Genomic DNA, 10,253 nt, shown 5'->3' with positions numbered 1-10,253 from the left:
CAGTACTCAGGGTCTGATGGTAGAAAGGATAACTGCAGTACTCAGGGGACCCCAGTAGGGTCTGATGATAGAAAATCATGTTTGCCTTCTGGTTTCTCCTTGTCACCAAATGATATCTTTTCTCACAACTCCTTCCTCCTGATGCCATGGAGTATGGGGTGATCATGCTAGAGGCCAAACAGATACCGAGGCCTAGTCTTGGACTTTCAGCTTCCAAGTCTGAGCCAGCCAACTAAACTTCTTTTATTTATAGGGTATCTACCTTCAGGTATTTTAAAATAACAAAAGGAGGGAGGGAGAGGGAGGGAGGGAGGGAGAGAGAGAGAGAGAGAGAGAGAGAGAGAGAGAGAGAGACTAATATAGCTGTAGTAGCTTGCACAAAACCACAGCTAGCAAATGAAAGAGACAGTACTCTGATTTTATTTCTTTTAATTCCAAATCTGATATCCTAAATGAAAATACTTTACCCACTCTAAAACTTCAGGCAAGTACATGAATGCAAGATGTGGTATGTTGAATCATGACCAAAAAAAGTCATATTCTTAAGGCTTTGTGAATGTTACATTATGTGGTAAAATAAAGTTTTGCAGATCTGAATGCTAATGATTAGTACATAAGTTGATGATCCTGGTCTTCCTGGGTCACCCTAAATGCACATATTCCTGGTTCTGGTTCTTTTCTCTAAAGCCTCCAGTGTCTTCCCTCAATAAAAAAAAAAAAAATCACTGAAACTGTCACAGAATTCATAAGTACATTTCCTACCTCAGACAGTGCAGCTGCTTATTACCCTGCATCCATGTCTGGCTGACGAGCTCCTTCTGGGGACATAGTCACTATAGTTATAAAGTCCCTGGGAGCCACCTGATCTTTGTTACATTTGCCCTGGACCTTGGCAATGATTCTGGAGTGTTTGAATAAATAAAAGGAGAAATGAATCAAGGAAAGTTCATATCAGACTTAATTTTGTGATTTACAGTTTTTCCTCTTGTCATTATGACCCTGGATTCCTGAATCACTAAAATATTGGTAAAAACAATTTCCCAACAAATGGAAAACATTAGATTGTATTACCATTATAAATGTGCTGCCTCACCACTAGCAAAGGAAATTTTAGAGGAGACAGTGTCCTTTGTCTCTCTATCTTTTTTCTCATGAAACATCTGAAAAAAAAAAAAAAACCTCACATGTACTGCAACTGATGACAGAATGAGGATTCTTTCAATGCACCAAGCAAGCAAAGAGTTTGTGCTTCAGAGAGACTCAATGTAACTTCTTTCTTTCTGGTCTCTCTGCAGCAATTCCATCTTGAGCATAAGCAGCATTTGTCTCCTTTCAGCCACCGTGTGTCTCCATCACTGTATGTAATTGAGAGCTAACTCTGGCTTCCTCAGGGAGGAATTACATATGGAAGATTCATGCCTCTGGGATTTACTGGTCCCAGTTGAAAGGTCCTTGTTAATTTATATGAGTCCATAAATCAGCAGGAAAAGAAACATTGGCTCACAGTCCATGAGAGGAAAAGACATCCTTCAGGACCAAATGAAAACCAGGCCTTAAGCCTAAGAATGATTTAAGATGCTGGGCTTACTTTCCTGTCCCTGGCTGCTTTGAATTCCTTGGGACTTCTCTGCTTAGGCCACAGGAAAAAAAGAGTTTTGAATTAACCCATGACCATAAAGAAGAGAGACACAATATGTCATTTATCTAGTGATACATCACTACCTAAAGGTAGATTAGGATAAAAGATGGCCTTTTATCCTAAGAAGAGCAACGCTCTCCTTTGTATCATTGGTCATGATCCTGCCTGTTGGATATTGGATAAGAAAGTACAAAGTGGGACATTGAGCCTGGAAATGTTAAGAAATAAAATTTTTCCTGATGAGTGATTGTCTGAGATCAATTAAACAAAAAGAAGATCAAAGACTATGGACTATGCTCATACTCTGGAGGCCACAAGAAATAGGGAAGCATGTTTACCTAATTTTATCCATTGGCATGACAGAAGATGAAAGAAGATGAAGGCAGTATGTTCAGGGACAAGGGAGCTAGCTGTTTGGAGACTCCAGGTTCTTCTTTTTCTCAAAACCAGCTGTGTAACTTCAGCCACGGCTCTATCTCATTCACTTGGGGAGAGCGAAGCCTCCTTCACAGAAATAATATGAGATATGGAAACATAATAGGTCAAGCACTCTTTATTTTGTTTCTAAAAAAACTTTTATAAAATAATGTGTTATCAAATTGATTAAAGGTACAGGAAATAATTCACATACAAGCCAAGAATTTATATATGTCAGATTATTTCCAACATATAATTGTGACATATCTTGCAGATCACCTCATGTATAACTCATAAGATGAGGTGGTGAAGATTTGCTTGCCTGCATGCAGGAATGAATACATTCAGCTAACGATATCCCAATCTACGAAGAAGGAAAGGACAGCATAGAGACTGAAAGTTGCTTAAGAACAAGCATAAGGGTTTGTGGACTTAATGATTTTTAAGAACTCTGCAAGATTCTTAATTTCCTTGGTGTGGTGAGACATTGAAATCACATCACATTTCCTGCTCCAGGGCCTTCACACAAAGTAGGAGGCAGGGCTGTGATTTCCTGGGCACCATCCAGAAATGAGCATAGCACTTGGCACTGTTGAGTCACCCACAGGCTATTGAGAGACATTGAGCATCAACTCCAAGCCTTCATTGACCCATCTTAATGCTCTGATGAGCCCCATATCCTGTCTGTAAATGGAAGACCCCCAACCTTCACAGTGGTTCCCCCATGGCTCTTCTGTGGGAGCCATCCAGTCCTGCCCAATTGATTGATTTCTCCGGATACATCAAGGGTGGTCCTGGGGAAGGGGATCTTGGCAGGGTCTCCCCCCATATTCTTAGCTCATTTGCCACTTTGCCCTTGCCAAGTTTTGCTTCCTGAGCATTTCATCAGATCATTTCTTAGTCTGTCTCCTTAAGGCACATTCAGAGAATCTGAATTAAGCTTCAGTCAGTCCTTGACTTCCCAGAGAAAGCGTTGTTAGGGAACTCATCTACAAAGGCAGCCTGGGCACTGTCCCAGACCCCAATCTCCCTTTCCTCTCCTCCTCCTTGCCCTCCTCCCCATCAGTCAATTAATTCCTACCCTGTGTTTCTCTATGACCCCTGCGCTCCTGATCACTGCACAAACCTTTGTGCATCCTAAATAACTATGCCAAGAATCTGCCCATCATAGCCCTTCTCTTATGCTCACTGCAGCTGGGACACTTTTGTCTAAATATCTCTGGACTTGCAAAGAGTTTCATTTTCTGGAGAAGAATATACAAGATTTGGTCTCCAGCTTTCACTGTACTAAAGGCAAGGTACAAGAATCTCCTACCATATACCCACATTCACCCAGTGTAAACCCTCTCCTTAAATAATAGACTGATTTTAAAGGATCTTATTGATAAATACAGAAATCATGTATCACAGTGAATTCAAATATTTGCCTGTTTCCATGGCCTTCTTTAATCTGAGAAACCTCCCATTAAAATCACCAATCTGAGAACACGTCCATGCTACATACTATAAGTAATCTCCGTCTACCAAGTTATTTCTCTCATTGATCTCCCTCTAAACCAGGCCACCACTAGCTCTTACCTGATGCATTATACCTAGAGCCCACATGAAGTCCGCATTACCATCTATATACCCTATAATCCGTATTGTATTTGACAGATAGAGAGACCCATTAAAGATATGTGTCGTCTATAGTTTTCCTCTTCTGCTCTGGGAGAACTCACTTAACCTAAAATTCGAATTCTATTCAGGCTTACAAAACCAAGCTTCCCTGAGCAAGTACCACTTGCTCATCTCACCCACTTTCTTCAGCTGTAACAGTACCTTTTCTATGCTTGGTTGTCCATGGGATTCTCTCCTCAAAGCCCTTGTAGCAGCATTTTTTCTTGTCCATTGTATATTCTCCCTTCTGATTAAAAAAACAAAAACTATTTTATTTCATGTGTTTAGGTGTTTTGCCTACATCTATGTCTATGTATCACATGTATGCATTGACTATAGAAGTAGGAAGAGAAGACGACAGTGGATCCCCTAGAACTGGAGTGACAGAAAATAGTCAACCATCATGAAGGTGCTGGGAATCAAAATCATCTAGAAGAGTAGCCAGTGTTCTGAATTGCTATGCCATCTCTCCAGCCACCTGTTCTACTCATTTTGATTATTACCATCCCAACTTCTTTTGCCATTTGAATACAGATCCTCTGAGAAGTCTTCCTTAGCTACGTCATTTAAACCATCTGACATTTGCTATTATATTGAGTCATATGAAAGTACTGACTTATAAGCTGAATGGGGGAAGTCTTATAAGGTTTAATTCAAATGCATGTACTATTGTCTCATACGAAGCATGACATTCTCTCCATCTATATAGTTAACATTTCTTTTACATACTGTATGTCATCACATTTGGCATATTGTATGAACCCAAGGGCAGTTTCTGCTTCTATCATTGTGTTGTCAAACAGCACTGTCATCTCAGCTAGCAGCAGTAATATCCTCCTAATTATTCTATGCTACTTAAAAAATATAGAAGATGAGGAATAATTAGTAGAGGAAAACTCAAACCTCGTTTGTAATATAGAAGACAATGAATTTTAGAATAAAGCTTACATTGCTAAAATATTTCAAGATCTTGGATGAAGTTGTATCCTTTGAAGACAGCACAGAGATTGGAAAGTAGATGGATACGAATCAAGTATCTTACAAAGTATCACGATCTACCAATCATTCTCTAGTTAAAACTTTCTTTAAGACCAAGAGAAAGTAGGGAATGGTTCTTAGTAGTCGAGGTCATACTTTAAGTCATTTATTGAAGGTATGACTTTGACTACTTTAGATTGAAGGCAGTTATTTTGATCATAACTATCTGCAATGTACATTCCAGTAATTACAGAGATTACTGGACTCAACTCAGAGTCCTTAGATTCCAGACTTATTTATCATATGTAATCCTGTACTGATAAAGCATATGCTGCTGAGAATACCTAAAGATAAAGACTTTATCAGCCATGGATGATTTATTCTGGAATTCATCATATGTTTACAAGGAGATTTGACTTGATCACATTTCTTCCCTGAGGGAATGCCTAGGCTAGCCTTTACTTTATTTCCTCTTAAGCCTGGAACATTTTCATCTGTGAAATACAAAGTTTGTTCATCATATCTGAAAAACCAATAGTCCTAAATTTCATTAAACCTATAATAAGGAAAGACATTACTTATCCTTACATATACCAAAAAGAAGATGTGTGAACAACATGGGTAAAAGAGATTCTCGATAAGGTCAGTTGTTTAATACAACCTATAAGTTTTCCCAGTCAGTGATATGAAAATTATATCTCTGGAGTCAAGAGGACTGAATCTAAGCCTCAGTTCTCCTACACAGTTACTACCGTTCTCAGAGACAGTAGCTCAACCTGCCTCTCCTTTGCATTGACTGTTCATTCCGTGGAGAAACAGTATCTGCTTGCTGGTTTAGGGTAAGTTTTAAACCAATCACATTGATGAGTATTAATATGAAACAAAATGATTGGCATTAACAAATTGGCAGTGATAAAGCCCTTTATTCACTCAGGTCATTTTATGAGTTGAGTTTTCCATGAGACGTTTTTATATACAGAATCAACAATGTGATAAATTGGAGTAAGAAAGTTAGGCACAACCTAAAGGGTGGCATTAGAGTCTATTCCCTGCGCATCTCACCTCCATTTCTGCCAGACTTTAGCTCCAATAGATGTGTATGTTTCTGAGTCATGGGTAGAAGCTACTTTCTTACTGAAAACTTTAATAATTGGCAGCCTTCTTACAGATAATCCTAAACTGTATCCAACGAATGAGGTTCTCTGTGACTAAGTGGTCATTTTCTTCCTTCTGACCACTGAGAATTAATCAAGTTAAACTAGGTACTGGAATAAAAAACTATATGTAACATAACACAATAAAAATGTGTTCATGTTTCTAAATAATGTGGTAAGTTGAGGGCAAGTAATTGCTCTGGGAAATCCTTGTTTTCTTTGGCTTTGTAATGTTGTGTTCCTCCAGTTTTCCAGAGTTCTGTGTCGCACATATTCAAAAATAAAAGAAAGAAAGAGAGAGAGAGAGAGAGAGAAAGAGAGAGAGAGAGAGAGAGAGAGAGAGAGAGAAAGAAAGGCTCAACCACGTTTATTTTTCTGACCCAGAAAACATGCATTTCTATCTTACTTTATTGGTCAAGAAATAAAATCCAAATAACATTTTGCCTAATGTCTAAAAAACATGGAGGATTAGATATTGATTGGTATTCTCAGTCTCTTTCCTTTTCCACTGATATACTGATTGCTTCTAGGCTCCTTTTTCTTGTCTTCATAGCATTCGGGTTTTAAGTCCCTGCTGGTGTGTTAAACACCTTAGATAAACATCTATCTTTTTCCCTTAGTGTTTCATCAACTACTGTGTGTGCCTATTTGAGATCTGCTCCTTTCCTTTGCCGTACATCTAGACTGGGGTCACACTGTCACTTTTTAGCGATGAGTTTATCTGTATGCTTGTTCACTTTCTGAAGTTTCAGTTCTATTTGAGCCCAGAACCCTCTATTCAGTTAATGGACCCCCGTGGTTCTCATCTTGCAGCAAACCCTCCAGTGTTGAGAGGGGGCATTCAATGGAAAAGAGTAATAATTCTCAGCATATCCAAAAATAAAGAGCTGAATGTTAAGAGCCAAATTTAAGAGTCAAGCCAGACCACCTGCTTTTGAAACTCTATATTATTCCATAACCTTAATCACATTCTTCTTTGTCTGAATCTCAGGAGCCTCATCTATAAAGCCAGAAGAATATTAGCTGTCTCTATTGTGTGATTATGAAGAATTCATAAATTAATGGATGTAAAGCTTTTGGCATAGTGCTTGTCACACACAAGGAATGTTCAATAAAACACTACTTGTATTATCAAGTCCTTCTGATCTATTTTTATGGATGGAAAGAGAAGTGCCTTCCCCTGAGCTCGAGGAACCCTGAATTATTGACAGAGAACCTCATTCTGAGGGCATGTGACCCTCAGGGGGTGACTCAGGCAATCTAAGGCACTGGTGAGTTCCTTTTGACTTGGGAGGGTTCCTTGATGGAGTTCTGACAGTGGCAAGGAGAAGCTGACACGGTAAATGATTTAGTCTTCTCAGCAGACTAAACGTGGCTCTGGGAAGTGAGAAGTAACTCAGAAGGGAAGCTCCAACTGCCACTGGGTGGAGGGAACTTTCCTTTCCAAACTCAATTTGTTTGCACTTGAACTGCTTTATTTCATCAGTATGTTCTTTGGAACACTGCTTAAATCCATGAAAAAATAAAGTTTTCTCTTTTTAAGTTTCTCCCCTTCCTCCTCTCTAATTCCTCAATTACAAAATAATAATAATAATTATTAATAATAATAATAATGATACATATGGAAATCTAGAGAATGCCCACCCCCACCCAAGAAAAACAAGCCAGCAGTTCAGCACAAATATGCATGTGTGTAAATTATTGGCAGGAATGTAGCTTTGGATGTAAAGTTGCTAAAAGAAGCTGAGGGGTTGCAGTTAAATCATATCCTAAAATGGTCTTGCCATTGATAAATGGCCTTCCCTTTACAAAAACCCTTTATCCAGGTCAGTCCTGAGCAAGGCTCTCCAAGCTTCCCCCATTTTAGCCTCAGGAGGAAGGAAATAGAACTTCATCTACAGTATACAGAAGGTTTCTCCATCAGGGTCCCAGTTACTGTCTATTCTCTGCTCACACATTAGGAAAAGTAGCCTTCACTTTCTACCTTTACCAACGTGAGCAGGGTGAGGGCCCAAAGGCAGACAATTTTGGAGGAGCTTCCCTATTTGTTATGTGGAATTTCTTTCAAAAGACAATAATAAGTAAGTCAGCAGACTCTGCTTCCACTGGCCCATGGAAAGCTCTGTAGTGATGTAATCTCCCCGGACCAGAACCAGCTTACTCCAGACCAGCTCAGATTCCGTCTGACCATGAACCATTGCTGGTTTTAAAGCTTCAGTTTTCTGTTTTGGAGAGGAACGTTGTAATGTCAACAGCAAATGCCTACAAAGAGAATATTTTTCTTCTTTTCTTTTCTTTTTTTTTCACCTCTCCTGAGTCTTCACCTTTTTCTGTTTTTGTAAGAATTTGGCAGACTCAATAAATGAAGCAATTTTTTCCACACAAGGAGCATAAGGATTCATTGTAAACCATATGCAGGAGTTAACATGACTGTAGAAGTCTAACTCATTTGGCAGATAATGTTTTTTCTATACTTAACAATTACAAAAAATAAAAATTTTCTGAAAAGGATCACCAAAAGAACAAATAGCACCCAATTCTGTTGATATATTTCTACAAGACTGGTTCTTCATTGTCATTCTCAAATTTTCCTGTAAAGCTCTTTCTTCAGAGAAATGTAATTCCTTAGAAAATGCCAAGTATCAAGGACTGACTTATCAGAACCTACCAGCCCAGTGACACATAAAACAGTCAATATCCTCACTACATAATTTCTCTCTTCATAATAACAATGGATAACAATGTGACCTGCACCATGGATTTGTCATACCACACACACACACACACACACACACAAGGAAAGAGCTGATAAGTCAGTACAATATATGCATTGCAAGCTCCAGAACTTGTTTAGTCCCCCGTGCTTCCTCCCTGCTATCTTTCATAGTGCCAGAAGGTATTACGCAAACTGCAGAGAGAGAAGCCATTAACAGTATAGTCCAGCTGTAAATATTGAAAGGTACTATTATGACCAGCCTGGCAAGATTTACCATTGATTCAAGAGTTGCATGTAGGCTATGGTATAACCAAGAAACTTCCTGTTTGGTCAAAGTCCTACTCCATAGAAGGGAATTTATGGCCTGATACTGTTAACCTGGCCAAAAACTTGTGACCTAAGAGGTCACAGGCCCTAGAGTAAAACCTACTACTATTATTTTGGTAACTGAACATAATATCAACGTATCTTTTATATAATTCTCCTTACACCAGACATCAGTGCACTTCTTACCTTTCAAAAGAGAAGCTTCTTTTTGTACCAGACTAAGGTTAACACAGACACTCACAGCCTCTTAAAGTACAGAGGACAAGAGGCTATGGAGTACTTAGCCCTATATAGGATATCTATGCTATATACCCTCTCTGTTGGGCTCAGGAAATATTCTGGAAGAGGGGACAGAAATGTACTAAGAGGCAGCGGATGGGAAAGAGCGCTGTTTAATAGTGTCTTCAAGACACGACACGCCTGTGGTTTCCTACACAAAACTAATCCAGGGAATATTGCAGCAAAGATTGCAAGAAAGATTCATGAAGTTCCACCCCTTGTTGAGAAGCTTTTGGCAATTGGTAGGCAGCTGGTAAGGAGGAAATCAGCTTTCTTTAGGGTGTGGCTTTTGGTAGGTTGCCCATGCTCCAGTAGATGGCCCTACACCCATGCACATATGGGCATCTCCATATTCGGGGAGTTACTGAAAACAGTAGAATAAAAAATAAGAAGACATGAATCTTTTTGAGGAGTGTAAGGAGAGAAGTCCAGGAGAAGTAGAGGGGTAAAACAAATGGAGGATATGGTCAAAATAGAGTGTATACATGTATGAAATTATCAACGAATATCTTAAAATAGCCAAGTGTGCTGGAGTTTGCTTATAATTGTAGTATTAGGAAAGCAAAGACAAAGAGTTCTCTGGAGCTTGCTGGCTAGCCCAGGTTCTTGGTGATGTACAAACTAGTGAAAACCCAGTCTCATAAAAAGGTAGATGACAACTAAGAATTGACATCTGATATTGCTGTCTAACCTCCACATGCAGGCATACACATCTACATGTATGTTCACATACACACACACAGACACACACACTCCTATATACATATGAACATATGATGAAACAAATACACACAAAAAAATTCGATGTAATCTATTTCATGTTTGTGTGTGTGTGTGTGTGTGTGTGTGTGGTAATATACCAATCTCTCTGAGCATAGAGAGATTCTAAATCCTTCTGCATCAGGAAAAGTACAAAATAACAGGGCGTAGGTAGAATCTGTGTTAAATTCCATATTACCTACCAACCTCACTTGAATATAAGGCAAGGAGACTACTTGCTCTCTGCCTCATATATCACAAGAGAATGGTGACAGGCCTAGACTCTCAGATCTCTGGTCAATGAGGTCTATACAACTACTTGATT

This window comes from Grammomys surdaster, unplaced genomic scaffold, assembly GCF_004785775.1.
Source record: "Grammomys surdaster isolate TR1022 unplaced genomic scaffold, NIH_TR_1.0 363, whole genome shotgun sequence".
Lineage (NCBI taxonomy): Eukaryota > Metazoa > Chordata > Mammalia > Rodentia > Muridae > Grammomys > Grammomys surdaster.
This window is presented reverse-complemented; position numbering follows the sequence as displayed.